Source organism: Pocillopora verrucosa, chromosome 2 (genome assembly GCF_036669915.1).
Source record: "Pocillopora verrucosa isolate sample1 chromosome 2, ASM3666991v2, whole genome shotgun sequence".
NCBI lineage: Eukaryota > Metazoa > Cnidaria > Anthozoa > Scleractinia > Pocilloporidae > Pocillopora > Pocillopora verrucosa.
Window position 1 is genome coordinate 6,780,009 of NC_089313.1, and position 17,669 is coordinate 6,797,677.

Genomic DNA, 17,669 nt, shown 5'->3' on the forward strand with positions numbered 1-17,669 from the left:
GAACTGTACGGCCTCGTCGAGAGAGTTCAAGTGAAGACGACAAATATGCAACAAAATGCACAGTAAACATCGAAATGTAAGGAAACAAGGAAACATTTTGGAAAAAAACATTTTGAAAAATCGTTCTACGCGCCCTACTTTCAAAGAAACCATAAAAACTATATATTACTGAAAAACTTATAAAGTATGGAACAAAAGTTTTAAAAAGTTTTTTTTCCCCCAGAAAATTTAGTTTCAGTGTTTTCTCTAAATAAAGAGTAAATGAAATGAAAGTTTGGAAATTTGACCGGATCTTGTTGACAGTAATCTCAAATCAAAACTCACAATTTCAAGGCAGTAACAAAACAGTTTTTTGTTACTGTCTTTGCTACATTATGATTCATTCTGGCTGAATTTTCAGTGGAGCCACGAAGAGGTGAACGGCCCACCCTCCCCCCCTGAAAAATTCCCGTTGGTCGTATCGTATCTTGAACACTTTTGTCCCAGCTTGGCTTAGCCCGCTGATCAGTCATTTTTCCCATACCTTATTACAACTGAGCATGGGGATGAATGTTGATGAATCCAATACCGTTTTAAATTTACTGATTTCTCTTTCCTTAACAGCCTTACGTGCGTGAACATTGTGTTGCGCTTTTTATATCAGAAATATCATTTTTATGTAAAAAAAAATAATAATAAATTCTTGAGTACGTAACCAATACATCTTTCTGAGAATATTGGAAAAGAAAGCACAAAAAATTGAACTAGATCTTCCCTAATTTGGGATAGCTCTTTTTTTAATTTTAATGAAATACCGGATAGAGTACTTTCTCTTCTTTTTTCTATTAATTTAAAAAGTCTATTAAAAAACTTTTAGCTTTGTTCCCTTCGAGCAGTTCTCATCATTCACCCTGTCGGGGTCTCCTTTTCATATCAAACTCTTTCCCCAGTGCGACGAACATTTGTTTTTCTCGGTTCCAGGTGTACGCAACCACTAACCTCAGGTAATGCGCATGCTCTCCGTTACGAATTTTCAAAATGGCGGACAGGTCAAAGAGGGAAATTAAAAAACACAAAGCGATTTTGCAATGAATTCTCAACAACACCCTCGTTAGAAAGGCGAATCCACGGAAGAAAGATACAAAACTGTATGATATTGAGATCGATATGATATTAAATCGATACCGAGGGCCCGTTTAATTGCCTTCCGCCACGATTATTAGCTTTCTTGACGGCTTTCTGAAGGCAGAATACTTTCTTTCTGAAGACTTCTTATATGCGGCTATTGATTACACCTCGTATACCTGATTGCTCAAACACTTTGTTTACGATTGTTGAAAGGACCGACTCATGGTTCTCCGTCTTCGTGTTGACATTGCTTTGAAATAGTATAGACTAGTAAGCTGAAACGAAAAATTAATCAGGGAAGTTTACGAAAAATCCAGCAAACAAGCTTTAAAAAGGCATTTATTTAGACTTCATACTTCAACGAACTTCACAAATCTTACTTGTTTATCTTGTAAGTAAACGGTGGCAGATTAATTCCCGAAGCGCTTTCTGAGTTTCCCGATCCCTCTCCTACTGCTTTCACGCTTACAAAACAGGAAAAATCAAAAGGAGGAAGATACAGCTGTTTTGAAACGCCATTTGACGAAGGTAAATCTGCTTTTTGTTCGACACTTTACATATCAAAGCAAAGGAAATTTGTTCCTCTTTTTGATTCTGGCGGTACATTTTTAATTTGCGCCTGCGTAAAAGAGATATCGCCTGAGACCCTTCGCTCGGTCGTGTTTTGATCAAAAACGCCTTGTTAATTTCACGCAACCGCTCGGAGAAAAGGTAAAAATGACGAGGGAAAAACTTTACCTTCAAGTTAGAAAATTAGCGAAATAGAAAGCCACAATATTATAGTTTAATATTTCAGAGGTACATTGAGTGCTTTTTCCGTAGAGAATCCGCACGATGGTAAAACATTCGAAAATTACACTCGATTTGAGTGGGGTGTTGAAGTGGGCGTGGTCACTACATTCATGTTAAGACTATTTGTACCCCATGAGTTTGATATGTATCAAAAGGTGAAAAACAACGGTTATTACTAACTCAACTAATATTTTAGACACAAAGCAAACACAATTATACCAAGCACAATATGTAAAAATATAAATGGCTAACACCTGTGTCTGATTGACAGAGAGGCAGCTTCGCGATTCTATGTTTTCTCCAGAGAACGTCTGTAGCAACTCTTCATATATATATGTATAATTATATATGGATATATAATTATATATGATATGTGGAAACGACGAAAAATTAACCTACACTTAACACAAGAAACCTGTAACTCACACCGTACAGAACAGCCGCAAGAACAGACAAAGAAACATAATTTGGTTTAATCCGCCCTACAGCATGAACGTACAAACAAATATCGGCAGAGAGTTTCTGAACCTCGTCAGTAAACATTTTCCGAAAGCCACAGGTACACCAAGACTTTCAACAAAAACAACATAAAAGTTAGTTATAGCTGCACAGACAACCTACAAACCATAATTAAGAAACACAACAGAAAAATCCTCGAGACAAGCAAGACACCCTCCACATAAAACAACTGTAACCGCAGAAAAAAAAACCACGGCCCTCTGAAAAACAACTGCCTCACTTCAAGCGTCGTCTACAACGCCAACGTAACAACAGAAAATGACACAACCGGAAAGAATTACTGTGGACTAACTGAAGGAACTTTTAAACAACGTTACACGCAACAACTTTTCGGAACAGAAACTATTCAAACAGCACGGAACTATCAAAGCATATCTGGACGCTCAAAGACAACAACACCAATTTTACAATTAACTGGAGTATTTTAGCGATCGCCCCGGTCTACAGCAACAAAAGCAAGCGGTGTCACTTGTGCCTCACAGAAAAACTTTATTTAGTTAGAGCTAAGAAGCCGTCTTAATTAAACAAAAGAACAGAACTCATTTCTAAATGCCGCCACGAGAATAAGTTTTGCTTAGCAAATTTCACAAGCCGCCAACAATAGCTCTATAGAATCTTTATTTCACATGTAGATTAGATCATCACACTAGTGAATTAATTAGCTTCTTATCTAATTTGTCTACAAGGAGGTATGTTCTTCATTGAATAAAGTTCTGTCTGACGAGCGCTTAGGCGCGAAACTCAGAGTCACAGAGAATCGATGCGTCCTCTTTAATTCCTTTACTTATGAATACTTAGCTCTGCTACCACAGCATTGAGCACTTAATGCTAAGGAAGACTCTACCTCCACATTCATTTATATATATATATATATATAACTAACTGCATATATATAGATAGATAGATAGATAGATAAATAGATAGATAGATAGATATAGATAGATAGATGGTAGATAGATATAGATGTCATAGTAGCCTTGATGCTCAAGGTAACAAAGGATCACCGCCCACAGACAGGAACCAGTAAACCATAGCCACCTTCGCATCCAATTTAACTTCAAATTTAGAAATATCTTTTCGGACTGAGTCTTACCTTTGCTTGTCAAACTCGAGCCTCACATCATCTCCAATCAGCGTAAACGAAGCCTACTCAGACACGTTAGTCAAGCCGTTTTTTCTCATCCACTTCATAGCCTGATGAAGGGATTTACTGGCACTTTCTCCTTCAACAAGGTGTTCGTAGAACCGATTCATCAGCTGCTCTGTTGCTGAGTCTGAAATGGCCCACAGCGCAACCAACACCGAGCGAGCTCCGGATCCTAAGAACGCGCGGGCAATTCCTATAACTCCCTCGGCTCTTATGTCTCCACTTCCACTGTGACAGCAGCTAAGTACCACCAGTTTGGCTCTGACTCTCACTTGTGAGACATCGGCCATTGTCAACATGTAAGCTTCCTGTGGTGGGATGGTGTTTCGACTGTTGGGAGTAGGAATGGGGAAAGGGCAATTTCTCCCCTTTCGGCGTTACCATAGGCAGCAATATGTATCAGGCTCACTGAACTTATCCACTCAAGTACCGCCTGTTTCGTTGCTTTCTCGTCTACAAGAGGCGGAACACCTACCAATCGTCCGACCACATCCGCTTCCTTTCTTGCACATGGCAATGGCAGCAGCCAATCAACCTTGATTGATCCTGAGTGTCGTCAAAGAAGGAATGACACGAATCCTGTGAGTCTCCGATAGGTATTGGGCTCCCTCTTTTTCACTCAGGGCAGCGAAGGAAATGCAATTCCGAAGAATGCAAAAGATGCCATTAAGTTTGGCGTATCACTGTTCAAAAGAGGGATATGAAGTTTTTGCTGATTGAATGAAATAAACAAACTTGTTCAATTCAAGGGGAGATTGGCTAAATATCTCGATAAGATTCAACAAAACAATTGGGACAGAATAGTTCCAAATCAAACCGAACGAATTCACAAAGAAATTGAAAGCACCCGCGGCTAAGCATGCAATTCTGCTTAAACAAATATTTACCCCACGCTTAATTCATACACGCATATAGGACAATAATCCCCTTGACTTCGTCTCCAGGATTATTAAGCAAAATTCACTTCGCCTTCGGCGATTAATTGTTACATATTACCTTAGTCAGGCATAATACGAATAGCACGAACAATATCTTCAAACTTTCAACGAATTTTACGCGGATTCATGGAACACCGTAACAACGCAGTCGAACCAATATAAATCTGGGGAAACCTGACGGTTACTTACTACTGAAAAACCACGTAATGAATCACAACGAATATCTTATGATATCATGGATAGACAGTCATAATTTAGATAGGTCTGATATTATTTTTTGGATCGTCATTTCCTCAAATTGAGCGATGGTTTGAAATCTTAACTGAGGAGGATAGAGTTGAGGGTGAAAGGCCACAAAGGTATAAAAGTCGTTTTGGAACGAATTTCTTTCGTAACGTGACATAACTACATAGTGCAGGAATGAAGAACGAGGATATAATGCCACAAAGGTTTGAAAAAGGTGCTCTAAATGTATATCACTACATTGGCAATTCTTTCGCCGCGTGTTATTCGAATGATAAGTAACTACAGAGCGCAAACATAAAGATCGAAATAGCTTGGTCTTCCCAAAAAAGCATTATTTCTCTTGAGTTACTCAGTCATTTGAGCGATGGAAAGCTGTGTGATATGAAAGATTATTAATCGTACTCACCAAGATGTAGACTTCGTGGCTTTTTCTGTGACTAATTTTTTTGTAGGTATAGAAAGCTGTATACCCCTGTATTGAACATTTCTACTCGTACTTACCGAGGTGATGACCTCGTGGCGGATGCTTTTGAAAGTGAAAAGACAAAAACAATGAAGGAAAGTCGGGACTTTCCCGACAATTACACATGTGTTTGAAAAACATCAACAGCCCACTTATTTTTGTACTGAGTACTTTTAGTGGTTTCGACCGCCGAAAAGTTGCAAAGAGGAAGTTTCTTTGCTCGAACGTTCAAAGCGTAAAAGTACTCAGTACAAAGATAAGTGGGCTGTTAATGTTGTAATGTGGGCTGTTAATGTTTTCCAAACACACGTGTTTGGATATCCTAACATGTGTGTTATTCATGGTTGCGATTTTGCATAACATCACATGACTGGATAGGCACAGGACATACACATTGACAAAACAGCATTTATTTGAGGCTTTTCCATTAAAACGTTACTCATGCAAAGTTACTTAAAATAAAAGTCTTCTGTTACAAATTTATTTGTAGATATAGAAAGCTGTGTACCCCCGTATTAAACATTTCTACTCGTACTTACCAAGTTGTTGACTTCGTAGCGCATGCTTTTGAAAGTGAAAAGACAAAACCAATGAAAGAAAGTCGGGACTTTCCCGACAATTGCCATGTTTATTTTGTTATTCAGATGAAACGGAAACGTTTTGAAGAGGCCGTGACTGTAAATATCGAGAATCGCTGGCCAGGCTAAAAAAATCGTAAGTTCTGATAATTTGCCTGGAAAACCCTTTTAGGGAGATATGTTCAAAAAAATTATTTCAAAGTTTGAAAATTCAAATGTGTCCGAGAAAATGGGGAAAAACGAAAATTTGGTTTTTTACCTTATTAATTATGCAAAAAATCCAGTAAAATTGACCAACTTTAGTGTGCTAGTAGTGAAGGAGGATGATTCGTAAGAAATAGGGGGTGTTTTTATTTCAAAATATAATTCATTTGATTTTTATTTGTCGCATTTTAAGGAGCTTTGGTTTAATTTTGACAAAGTGCTGTCAAACACTTGTTGCAACATCGCCAGAAATCAAGGACATTTCGAGCCCGCTAACAATTATCAGCGGTATATCGTATTACACTCCGGAACAATAGAATATCACGAGAATTCAACACGGCGGCGATCACGGCTCGATCTGCAAAGAAGAGTGTTTCGTACCATGACTTATACAATTTGAGCACCGCAGATCTTCTATTTGATGAAAAGAAAAAGAAAAGAAGACCTGCAAGTAAATCTTTGGGATTTTTCGAGGCAGAGCGATGACATGATGTCAGAATTTTGATTTGCTTTAATTTAATTTTCGCGCTAAGACTACTGAATTTGCATTCAATGCCTGGCATATTTTTATTCCGAAAAGGACCTGACAACTAATTTATTTCCCTCCAAGAGCATAAACAAATATGGCCGACGATTCGAAGATCAGCGTTGCTCGTGTTTAACTATTTCAGTCATAGTTTTCAACTTGGCGTCCCGTCACTTACTTAACATGGAAAATAAGGGATATTCTGGCACGTTGGGAAGTTTTTTGATGGGAGGAAATGGCAAGTTTACAGGATATTAGGACGCTTCGAACTCTGTAGTAGTCAATTCGATCGAGAGCAGTTGACTTTATTTATGCACTTTCCTGTAATTGGCGAGTCTTTGGGATAGAGAACGACGGATTTTGAAGAACTGTATGGCGACCTAGGTCAATGATCAATGACAAAAGAACTGGCTCGGGAAGTAAGTGGTTTTTATTTATCGAGTCCCTGCGAGGTTTGATGAATAGCAGTACTGAATATGTCTCGATCGAGAGCAGACGGGACCATGAGCTCCTGATTGTTAGTTGTAGAAATCGTACCGCCTAACGGTTCTGGTGTAGGAAGGGCTCTTTTGACGGCTACAACATAAAAATTACAAGAATAATGACCAGTATTTAATAGTGTTTAATTCGTCTTTAAGCCAATGAGTTTTTTGTTTCATTTCTCGTAACTGTCTTGACGAAAAGCAAAATGTTTCAATTGCGTGACAGTTGTCACGTTGGATCAAAGGTGAAAATGCTGAGTAAAGCGGACACGATCCTTTTTCGTAAAAACTCCATTCTAAAGCATCCAGTCCTATATATATCGTTTTGCATTACTTGTGTAAATCCTTTTATGAGTCTATATCAAACAATATCTAGCCGGTCTGATCCTATCTGACTCCAGGCTGACTGCCAAGTGCGGTTCGAAGGGGACTTCTTCGTTTCCGGTTTGCGCCTTTAATACGGGGACCGTGGAGCTATGGGGTTGAATGGGCTGTAGCCCCACCAAGAACAATTTATTATTATCATTATTATTTATTTTAATCTTTGTGGTAAAAAAATTGACAAATTTTTCTTAGGATTAAAACGTGTTTCCGGTGATTTCAGAAGCTCAAGATTTCAAGATTTGCCAGGGGAGGCGCCAGGACCCTCATATATAAGTTGGTGCCAATGAGCTCACACTACGCGGGAACTACAATAGCTCCTCCGATCCAAAATATGCTACACGGCCCCCGTTCTATATCAACGTTCATAGAAAACTCAATTTTTGAAGCAGCCTTTTGCCATTTGCCTTTTAAACTGCACTGCAAGAGCAGCATCTAATAAGGTCTTCGAGCAGAGCGATGTAAGTTTTTTTTCTTTTTCTCTGAACAACCCCAGGTGGTAATGCAAGATTGAAACTCTCGCAAAGGAGTTTTAAGATTGTAAGTTTGAGGTTTTTGAGTGTGTTATTCTCGACCATGGAACAGATGTTGTACTGTTGGTAATGAATAGGATGAGTTACATTTAACTGCTCAAAAATAGACTCCTTAACATTTGACAAATAAAATTCTTCCTCCATAGCAACCAGATCTTGCTCAGTTACAGTTTGTGCGCAGGGGGCTGCTGCTGTTTCACTTTTGCTGCCATTCTGGAAAAAAATGAAGCTACTTGTTGAGTTGTCAAAATCTCAGGGACACCGAGCAAGCGCTCCCCGTTCAATCCCTTTGCTCTTCTCATTTCTGTTGCAACAATTTTCGCGTAGACCCTCCTGCCGCTTCCTTGTCTGATGGTAAATCTAACAGTCAGATACTCTCGTTGCTTTTTGTTAAACCAGTAAGCTTTCTTTACGTCTTTTAAAGCGAAGCCTTCAGGCGGTGTTACACACCCACTGCTACGAGGACACGTTTCAGGAGGTAGAGGAATAGTTTGCACGGAACTTGAACCTTCCTCGAGTCTTGCAGCATATTTAACCTTCGCTTCATCAAGAAGTGTCTCCCTTTCAATCGTCTTTGCGCATGTTCCGAACGCGAGATGCTTTTCTAGAGAAGAGTGCCGTTGGAAACTACGCGTGCGGCCCTCTTTTGGACATTGAAACACTTGATCATGGTCTTTCGCTTCACGGCCATAGTCCTCTTCTTCTGCGTGATCCGTTGTGGAAGTTTTAGTAGGCTCTTTTTAGTTTTCTCCTTAGGGCGATCTCTTTAAATTCTCCGAGGGTAAAGTAACCGAAATATTTTGGTAATGGCGTTTTGTGGAAAATAATAACATGATAGATAAAACCAAACACACCTAAACATTATCCAGAGCGAGATTTCGTTGGTTTCACATTGCGAAAATAGCGTTAGGTGCAGCTTGTGGACTGTTACCTAAATGAAGTAGAAGTTTTTTTTTTTTCTAGTATAGCGTTCTAAATAAAAAAAAACTTGAAATAAATTTTTAGAACAAAAACTGGTGCCAGGTTTGATGTTTTCAAGTGATCTTGATTTCCAGCTTTCCCTTGCTGAATTTTTCAGTCTCAAAACTAAAGATCATGCTACATTATAGCTAGAAACTGCATAGAGAATATAACGTAAGGTTCACCATTTGTTCCTTCCAAAGAAATGCATTTGCCGGGGCCTATATCAAATGCCTGCCACACCCTCATTCCACCGGGATAAAATCTGAAGTTGTTCTATTTACTGATGCCACTAATCTTCTGTCGAGTTGGGAGAGCAGTTTCGAGTTCCCCGAGACTGTCTAACATCACTACACGGATCCCAGGTAGACCCCATGGGATAGAATCGTGTTTCCCATTTCCTTCGCATTGGTAACATTGTTCTCCTCGTTTATGAATCGTGTTATGTGTCCTTTAATTGTTGCAGCCATACGATCAGCAGGCCCTTTTCCGCCCAGGGGATCTGAGAAGGCTATCACAGAAACGCGAATTCCTGCTTCTTATTCTATTGTTGGCACTGACAATATAGTATAAGTGCTATGGTAGCACCCTGCGTTGTCTTGACGAAAAAATGCTTGATTGATTTCTGGGTGCTCTGATTTCGAAGTTCTAAGGATATGCGCCATAATGGAGACCACAGCGGAACTTCCTTGGGTGCAGTTCTGGATAATATGTACAAATCCTTGTGACTCAAACTGGTCAGCTTGGCGGCGCACGACAACGCATATAGATCAAGAGATGCTGCGCTTACCAAACCAGTCTGACTGAGATTCACGGTACTTGCGCGGTAGAAATTTCATGGCCCAGTCCTGGGTAATAAAGACTGAACCACTATCTAGCTCTCTGAGAATCTTTAATCTAGACCGGTCTTGCCTCACTGTACGGAGCTGGTGAGCCTTCCAGGGATGAATTATGTCCCTGCTGTGCTTTACCAAGTATGTGGCTTCGTCATGATCATTTTTCGTGTGAAAAGAAGCTTCCTCAACAGCCACTTGAATCTCATCTAGAAAAGTACCAAGCTCTTCACATTGAAAACGGTGGTCCCCATGGGTATGTTGGCGCTTCTGCTGAAAACAGCTGTCACTCGGATCACTCAAAGCATATGACATACCATGATCTGCTATGGTAGCCTCATCATCAACGTGCACCAATTGATATACCATCATTTCTCAGTATGTAAACGCAGAATAACAAAAACTTAAATCACTCGCCCCACCCCCCATTTCTAATATGTAATCTAATTGTTGCTATTAGTTGTAATTTTTGAAAGACTTGACGCTTCTAAGTTATAATAGAGTGCTTGCAGTCTGCATTTTCTCATCTGTCCAGTTCTTATCTCAGTCAGCGCGATTGCAAACCACGACGTTATCGTTTATCGCAGCTCGCGGCTTCGCCGCTCGCTTGCTTGATTTTCGCGTGCAGTAACTTGGCAAAGAAAAACAAGAGATTTCTCGCAGTCTAAAGTTATAAAAGTAGCATGGATAATTAGGGCTGGGGTAGAGAAAATCACAAATGTAGGCGATGTTAAAGCCCACCCTGAAATCAATAAAAGGGAGAAAAAAAAAGTTAATGAAAGACTTAATGAACTTCAAAAAACCCTGTCAATATTCCATTTTCGAATTTAAAGTTACCGCTCAATACAGACATTACCGACGCATTCATAAAAGGTTAGCCTCCACATAAAGTGAATATTCACAGATTCCGGCAAGTAAGTGTTTTAAATTTAAAAATACACAATAGATAGAGTAACAAACAGGTCTTCTTCTCGTTGGGAATTTCGGATGGAGGCTAAGCCTGTAAAAAAGGCTTCTTCACTTCTTTCATTCAGCGGTCATAGCAAACCCGAAACTGGACTATTATTTCTTTGGGTAATATCTTATCTTGAAGTCCGCCTTTAGGTAAAGTTTTGAGTTCTTGAGCATTTCCTGCCATCTTCCTACCGTGGTATCTTCAACCAGGCCTTTTTGGTTGATTTAGGAGTGAAATCATCTTGTCAAATGCAGAGGCTCCATCGGCTGCAAAATAGTCCAGTCCCTGGAAGCTCTTTCTAACCGTCGTGCCACAAGCAGCTAATACACACAGTGGTGTTCTTTTATTGAAAGGGGTAAACTCGACTTCTTTGCAATACTGCTCATATTGAACAGCAATTCGCTCTGGTATTAGACACCGAATCACATTTGGTACTTCCAATACGTTACCGTTACATTTGGACAGGCGTAAATTCTTTAGACCAAAAGGCATATCTTGAAAAATATGTGGGCTTGTTATGAACTGCAAAAAATGGTCAAGTTGGGCCTCGTCTATCCGTATCCTCGCTGAAGGCTGTACAGGAACGGGCGTCGCTACTCCATGTTGAAGGCGATGTAAGTTCGCCACAGTGTATCTATACTGTGACAGACCGGGAATAAATTCTCGTTTGGTAGAAAAACTTGCAGTGGCAGTCATAATTGAGAGGATTTGTCTCCGCGTGTCCCAGCTGCCAACATTTTTGTACGTTTCTGCTATGGCCTCAAGGTAAAGACGTTGGAATGGGAGCGTTATACCCTCTGCACCAAGCTCATCATTGACGGCCCTTGAAACTTGGAGTGCCGATCGAACGCTGCGACAAGGATATCTCTAGTGTGTTGTATGTACCTTCGTTTTGCTCTATCCGCTATAAAGGTTTGTTGGCACGAAGAACCACTTCACCGGAGCTAGTTGTGCTTGTGTTTTCGGATGACCCAAAAATGTAGCTGTCGTCAATGGAAAAGTGTTCTACATTCTCACGCATATATTCTGTACTATTTGCCTCGGCTTCCTAGAGGAGGGAAAAATATGAAAAGTAATTAAATGATCGCAAATTAACACAAGATACCGATTAGACCTATAGACTGCCTATCTGTTTAAACGACAATTACCAATGAAAACGTTTCCTGTCTTTTATGTACGGACACGGGTTCAACAACAACTGTTGGCAAAGATAAGGCAGTTTCTGTTGAGTCCGCAGAAGTAGACACCATCATTTTACCCAGATGATCCCTGCATTACCTGCAAATAGCTACGGATCAAAGAAACACAGAGTTAGGCAAGGATAAATTTGCATGGTGATAGAAATGGTGTTATTCTTAGTCCTTCTTACTCATTAACGCTCACTCGTTCTTTAGCGTAACCTACAAGGGGATACCTCGGGGTGAGCGCCCGGGAGAATAGGTGGCGGGAGAGGAAAGGGCAGAAAGAGGGCGTTAGAAAATGGTGGGAAGCGGGAGAAATTTGTTGAAATCACGTAACAATGCTTTTAAATATTTGGCAATCGAAGAATGGATAAAGGAAGGAAGCCAAGAAAAAAGGGGCGGAAGCCGGGAATGCAAGATACCCGTACGGAACGCGGCAGGAGACCCCCTGTTCCACCCCTATGACTCTTCGGTCGGCTATTTTGCTCCGAAGGAGAATTTCCAACGATACTTTAGGCAAGAACAGAGACCACTGACTTAATTGTCTGCGATATTGGCCATTTGTTGGCGTTCCTCATCCTCTTGGGCACATTGCGTCCGTTTTATTTGTCAAAAGAGTGTCAAAACAATAAGAGTGTATTAGATTTACATATTTCTCCTCCTACTAAAGCAGTGTACGATTTGACTGCACTTACGCGACCCAACTGGGACGAGCATTCCAGTTTCTTTGAAAACGAACCAAGATTTTTTTCTGTCAATTTCATGATCACCTCGACAGGTTGTCGACTTGTGACCCGCTACTTCTGCTGGAACGCAACATCTAGTCTTGCCTGTTCGCCAGCGAGTACCGTACGTGTCTCTGTGTTTAGGTCATACCGGCGTCATATGTATCTGACATTACTGTGCGATGAAAATCCCTGGTAAAGAAAACTTAATTAGTAAATTAATTCTGTAGAAATTAATAGTCCAAATGCATTTATTTTGCAGTCGAAAATTGTAAATCAAAACGATCTTTACTAACCTGCCCGTGTAAGTAATAATTTCCTTTCGTTGTTGATGCTTTTAACATCCGTCAAAATGTTATAACTCTTCCAGTGAGCTGTAACGTCCCTAGTACAGTCTTTCAATTCGACAAAGTCAGCCACGTTTGGATCGTTGAAATAGCGAGTCAACAATAATAGAGTCTTTTGCAATTCAAATTAACAGAAAAATTCGTATCTATACATCAATTTACAGCCCTCTTCAGCAATGTCTACGGATTTTTTATTGTATAATTTCATATCATTTCCATATCAAAGAATTTTTTGACCATCTTTAACTATCTTGTTTACTTCGTAGTTCTCAAGTACGATTTCTACAGCTGATTTGCATCATGCAAATTCCTGACCTTAGCCACAATGCGTCGCAAACTCTTTTATTTTGCCGGCACTTTTCTGAATTACCCAAATTTTTTATTTCATATTATTTTTGTATAAGGACCAAACTTTGTGCCAGCATGCAGTTTGACATGATTTCTCACATACCAAGACACGTTTTGAAGGCTTGAAGTCGCTCAATTTTTCGCTTTTTGCAACAAGTGTTTGAGAGTACTTTGTTAAAAAAATCATGTGAATTTCAAAATTAAACCAAAGCTCCTAAAAGCGCCACAAATAATAATCAAATGAATTACATTTTGAAGTAAAAACATCCCCGATTTCTTACGAAACATCCTCCTTCAGTACTAGCACACTAAAGTTGGTCAATTTTACTGTATTTTTTGCATAATTAATAAGGTAAAAAACCAAATTTTCGTTTTTCCCCATTTTCTCGGACACATTTGATTTTTCAAACTTTGAGATATTTTTTTTTAATATATCTCCCTAAAAGGGTTTTCCAGGCAAATTAGCAGAACTTTCGATTTTTTTAGCCTGGCCAGCGATTCTCGACACTTACAGTCGTGGGCTCTTAACTTCGTAAGGATATATATTTAGATATTTAAACCATTCTTTACGTTCTTTCTTTATTAAAATCTTAAATCGCGGTTTGTTTGTAAACCTACAGCTGACATTTTGATATAAATCTAACTAAATAGAGCAAGAATCTTTATAAGTAAAAAAAAATTTTAGAAATTAAAAGAACCTCATCAGTTATTAATAAAGTATACTTTTTACACTTATGATGTCCTGTATGAACATCAGAACATCAGATTGGACAAGCAACTGCACAAACTTTGCACAATAAGCTCAGCTTGACTCACCTGAATAAAGAGCAGGCATAAGTGGTGAAGAGATAAATCTCAGAAAGATACAGGTCTAAGTGCAGGTATGACTTTATTCATGTACCTCCATTGTGTTCTATATGCTTTTCTTCTTTAGTTTACTTTATAAGTATCAACTCTTAGTATGGGTATGATCAGTACACACTACACAAGAAATTATCAAATGGATAGATAGATAGATAGTTTATTGAAATATCATATTACAGCCAAAGGGCTGAACTGCTTAATATTTTACAATAAATACAGAAATTGTTTAAAATTACTCTAGTACATGTTTGAAGGGAATTGATAAAAAACTAAGCTAAGAATCTATAGAATTATGTACGCATATATACACTTGGTTGTTGTTCACTAATCTACACATTGCAGAGATGAACGAGCGCTGGAACGTTTGGTTCACGCAAGTGCTCTTGATGGCAAACCAATGGTATTTGTGCCCTCCTCAAAGAGTCTCAATACACTTTCAGCCCTGTTATTGTCACAGCACTTGCAGAGAGTAACCGAACATGAAAATCCTTCTTTACAAACATGGACTATCAGTTTTCATCTGATTAGCATGTGAGCCGCGTCAAAATGCCGCAGTGAATTGGGTGTAGGAACACTGTACTTTCGACTATGAATTCCCATCGTACTGCCACCTTAAAGCTGCCCCTATGGGGTGTAAGCGTTGTAAACAGTTGCTTACTCTCCAGCGGTGAACACGCAATCCCCTACTGCTCAACACTCCAATAAATCCTCTCCTAAAAAAAATTTGGTGTAAGAAATCCACCATTACTGACATCCGTATCAGCTGTTATTGTTTCTTTGTAGATCTGATATAACTCGTTTTCACTTACGTCTGAATATTTTTCAAATCGTCACATACTCTAAATGTCCTTCGTCTTCTTTGAACCGTAGATACATGCATTTATGTGAAGCAGCTGTACAATTTTTTTCCCATGAAAAATGTATAGAAGGCAAATATTCCATTTGTTCCTTCTGGGTTCTTCGCAGTCTGCTCTTGGACTTGGTTGTGAATAAAATGAAGCAGATGCAGTTGTTTAACAATATAAAAAAAGGTATTTGAAGAGATTGCACACAGCTCTTCACACGATGTAAGGGCTTAGTTCAGGCTTGAATAAAATGAAGCATATGCAGTTGTTAAACTCAATTTAAAAAAATTCTTAAAAGAGATTGCGCACAGCTCTTCACACGATGTACGTGCTTTGTTAGGCTATAGTCCATTTAGGAAGCCATGTTATCCACAATAAGATTTAAACTTGTCTACGGGTCTTTTAGCCGCAGTGTAGTCCCTTCGATTAAATCCTCGGTTCAGAAAACCTCATCACGTGAGCTTAGCCTGACTAATCCTTCCAAATTTTGTAAGAAAATGGTTAAAACCCCTTTCGTTTCTTTCTCTGACAGTGTTTCGCCGTGGCGAAGTCAACACTTGGGCCAGGCACGCAATGTATCGTAAGACCAAAAATGAATTCGCAACATGTTGAAAATTAATTCATAAAACCATAAAGAATAAATCTCTACACCGCGAAAGATAATTCTCAGTGCCAGAGCAAAGAAAAAAAGGAAACAATTACCCGTTGAAGTGCTACTTGTAAAAAATAATTCATAATCAGGTGAAAAATAATTCGCAGTGTAAGTTAAAAAGAAATAAGAATAACTTAAAAAAAAAACAATAATGATTTAAATTAAAGGAACCAGAACGGGCCTTCATAAACTAGACCGTTCAAGAACAAAAAAACGAACGAATTTTGTCGTTTTGTCAACTCAAAAGCTAATTTCGTCGCATCAAATTGTCCGGTACTTTGAGCTCTTGTTGTGAGTCACTTAAAAGATTGAGAGTTACATTGGCATGATCAAAAGTGTGAGAAACAGGGTCCGGCAGTCCGAAAATTGTGTGAGTATTAAGCAAGTGCTGTAAATGAGAAAGAACAAGATCCATTTAAGGTGAGATCGATGGCTGTGGTCAAGAAATATAACACCTTTTTTTTTAAATTAGAATATAAGCGTGGGATTCGTGCACGATGTGATGCTCTGCACTGGTTACATATACGAAAGTCAAGCACGAATTACAGGAGGGCCTATGTTGGTGCCTGCGCGTGACACTAGTAACACTGGAACGTAAAATTATGATAAGTGTAACAAGTAAGAGCGAATTGAAATTTCTGAGCATGTCATTTGTATTCTCATTTTTCTTTTTTCCGGGTCTTTTATATTTAGAATGAAAAACATTGACATAACTGTATAGTCTTTTCAAACAAAAGTGCACAAAGTAAAATTTACACGCGCTTTAATTGGCGGCGAGTGTCAAATGATCGAAGAAGTAGATAAATTGAAACGGAAATTTACAATCATAAAAGTTTAGAATTCAAGGAACGAAAGAAAAAAAAAAGAATGAAATTGATGAGTAACACGTAAATTTGTTACTGGGTTACTTAAAGAGCATTGGATGCGACTTCAAGCGTGATTTACGTATGAACTTCTCCTTTCTTGAGTGAGAGAAATCTAAGTTAGAAACTACTCTATTGTATCTTTGAATACGCGTGATCTTCTCGTGAGGCGTGGACTTCTCGCGAAACACGGAACCTGAAAGTTGTTTGATAGGGTTCATACTTGAGACGGTCACCATCGAAAACAGAGACTTGAGATTGGGTACGAGAATTTTTCTTTTGCTGTATGGCAAGAATTTCAACGATTTTGTTCAGCTGGTGATGAAGTTGAAGCACTTCGTGAGAGGCTCTTTTCCTGGGTGAGGAAAGCACTTGACATGTATCTGTAACAGGTGCCAGTCGGTTGTGTCCAGGTTGAAATTGGGACAAGCGTACTGTCTAAATGGAAATGAGGAGGCTACACGAGGTTTCACATTCAAAGCAGACAAAGTGCAGATTGTGATCGAAATGAACTGTAGGACCAACGGGTTCTGTAACGGAGGTAAAGATTCGCCGTAAGGCTTGAGATTTAGAAACTTCATTTTCGAGAGTTAGGTGTTATTTTCTTTGCTAAATATGAAATTTCTGCTGCTATTGGGAGTGCCGTTCCTAGAAAAACGACACTTTAAGTCTTGATTCTGCGACTCGCGTAGGTTTTCTTGGCTCTAGTCGTTGATATAGACGATATATTATTCATATGTGAACCACTGCGATGACGAAAATGTCATTTTCTACTTGAAATTCGAGAAGAACCAATCTGAAGGGCATAATCCTCAGGCGGTAGCTAAGCGCAGAACTGCGCTGCTTTTTGTTTTCTTCAGATCCGCTTTTGAAGCTCTCGATAGAAGTCGTCTTTGCGTGCAGATTCTCGATAGAAGTGGTGGTAGCAGCTAAGAATATTTGACTCATCGGTAATATGGGATAAATATATAAAATGCTTTTCTGTATATGATTCATAGACCACAACGTACTTGGGTATCTTATTCTTTACGATGGCTACGTTTCCTTCGTCTGTATTTTTTAAATTTTTTTTGTATTCACCATCGAAAGATACCTAGGTCATAAATTGTTTAGATCGGAGAGGTCTTCGACGCTTATTTCACCGCGCTCTTCGGTGGGCACGAAAGCTTCACGCACGGAA

The 17,669-nt window shown here is 39.1% G+C and overlaps 2 long non-coding RNA genes across 4 annotated transcripts in view; one reads left to right on the forward strand and one right to left on the reverse strand.

Moving 5' to 3' along the window:
- Positions 1 to 3,511: 3,511 nt before the first annotated feature.
- Positions 3,512 to 5,393, reverse strand: LOC136279121 (uncharacterized). Its single transcript, XR_010716732.1, has 2 exons — positions 5,156 to 5,393; positions 3,512 to 4,248 (listed from the first exon to the last, which is right to left on the reverse strand). It is a non-coding gene; the product is annotated as an uncharacterized lncRNA (long non-coding RNA).
- Positions 5,394 to 6,332: 939 nt separating this feature from the next.
- LOC136279272 (uncharacterized) overlaps positions 6,333 to 17,669 on the forward strand; it is a 154,875-nt gene continuing 143,538 nt past the window's right edge. For 2 of the 3 annotated variants that reach the window (XR_010716795.1, XR_010716793.1), the window contains exons 1-2: positions 6,333 to 6,939; positions 14,023 to 14,146. This is a non-coding gene — a long non-coding RNA (uncharacterized lncRNA). Of the gene's footprint in view, positions 6,940 to 14,022; positions 14,147 to 14,471; positions 16,957 to 17,669 lie in introns of those variants that run through there. The other variant, XR_010716794.1, reaches the window with a different exon arrangement.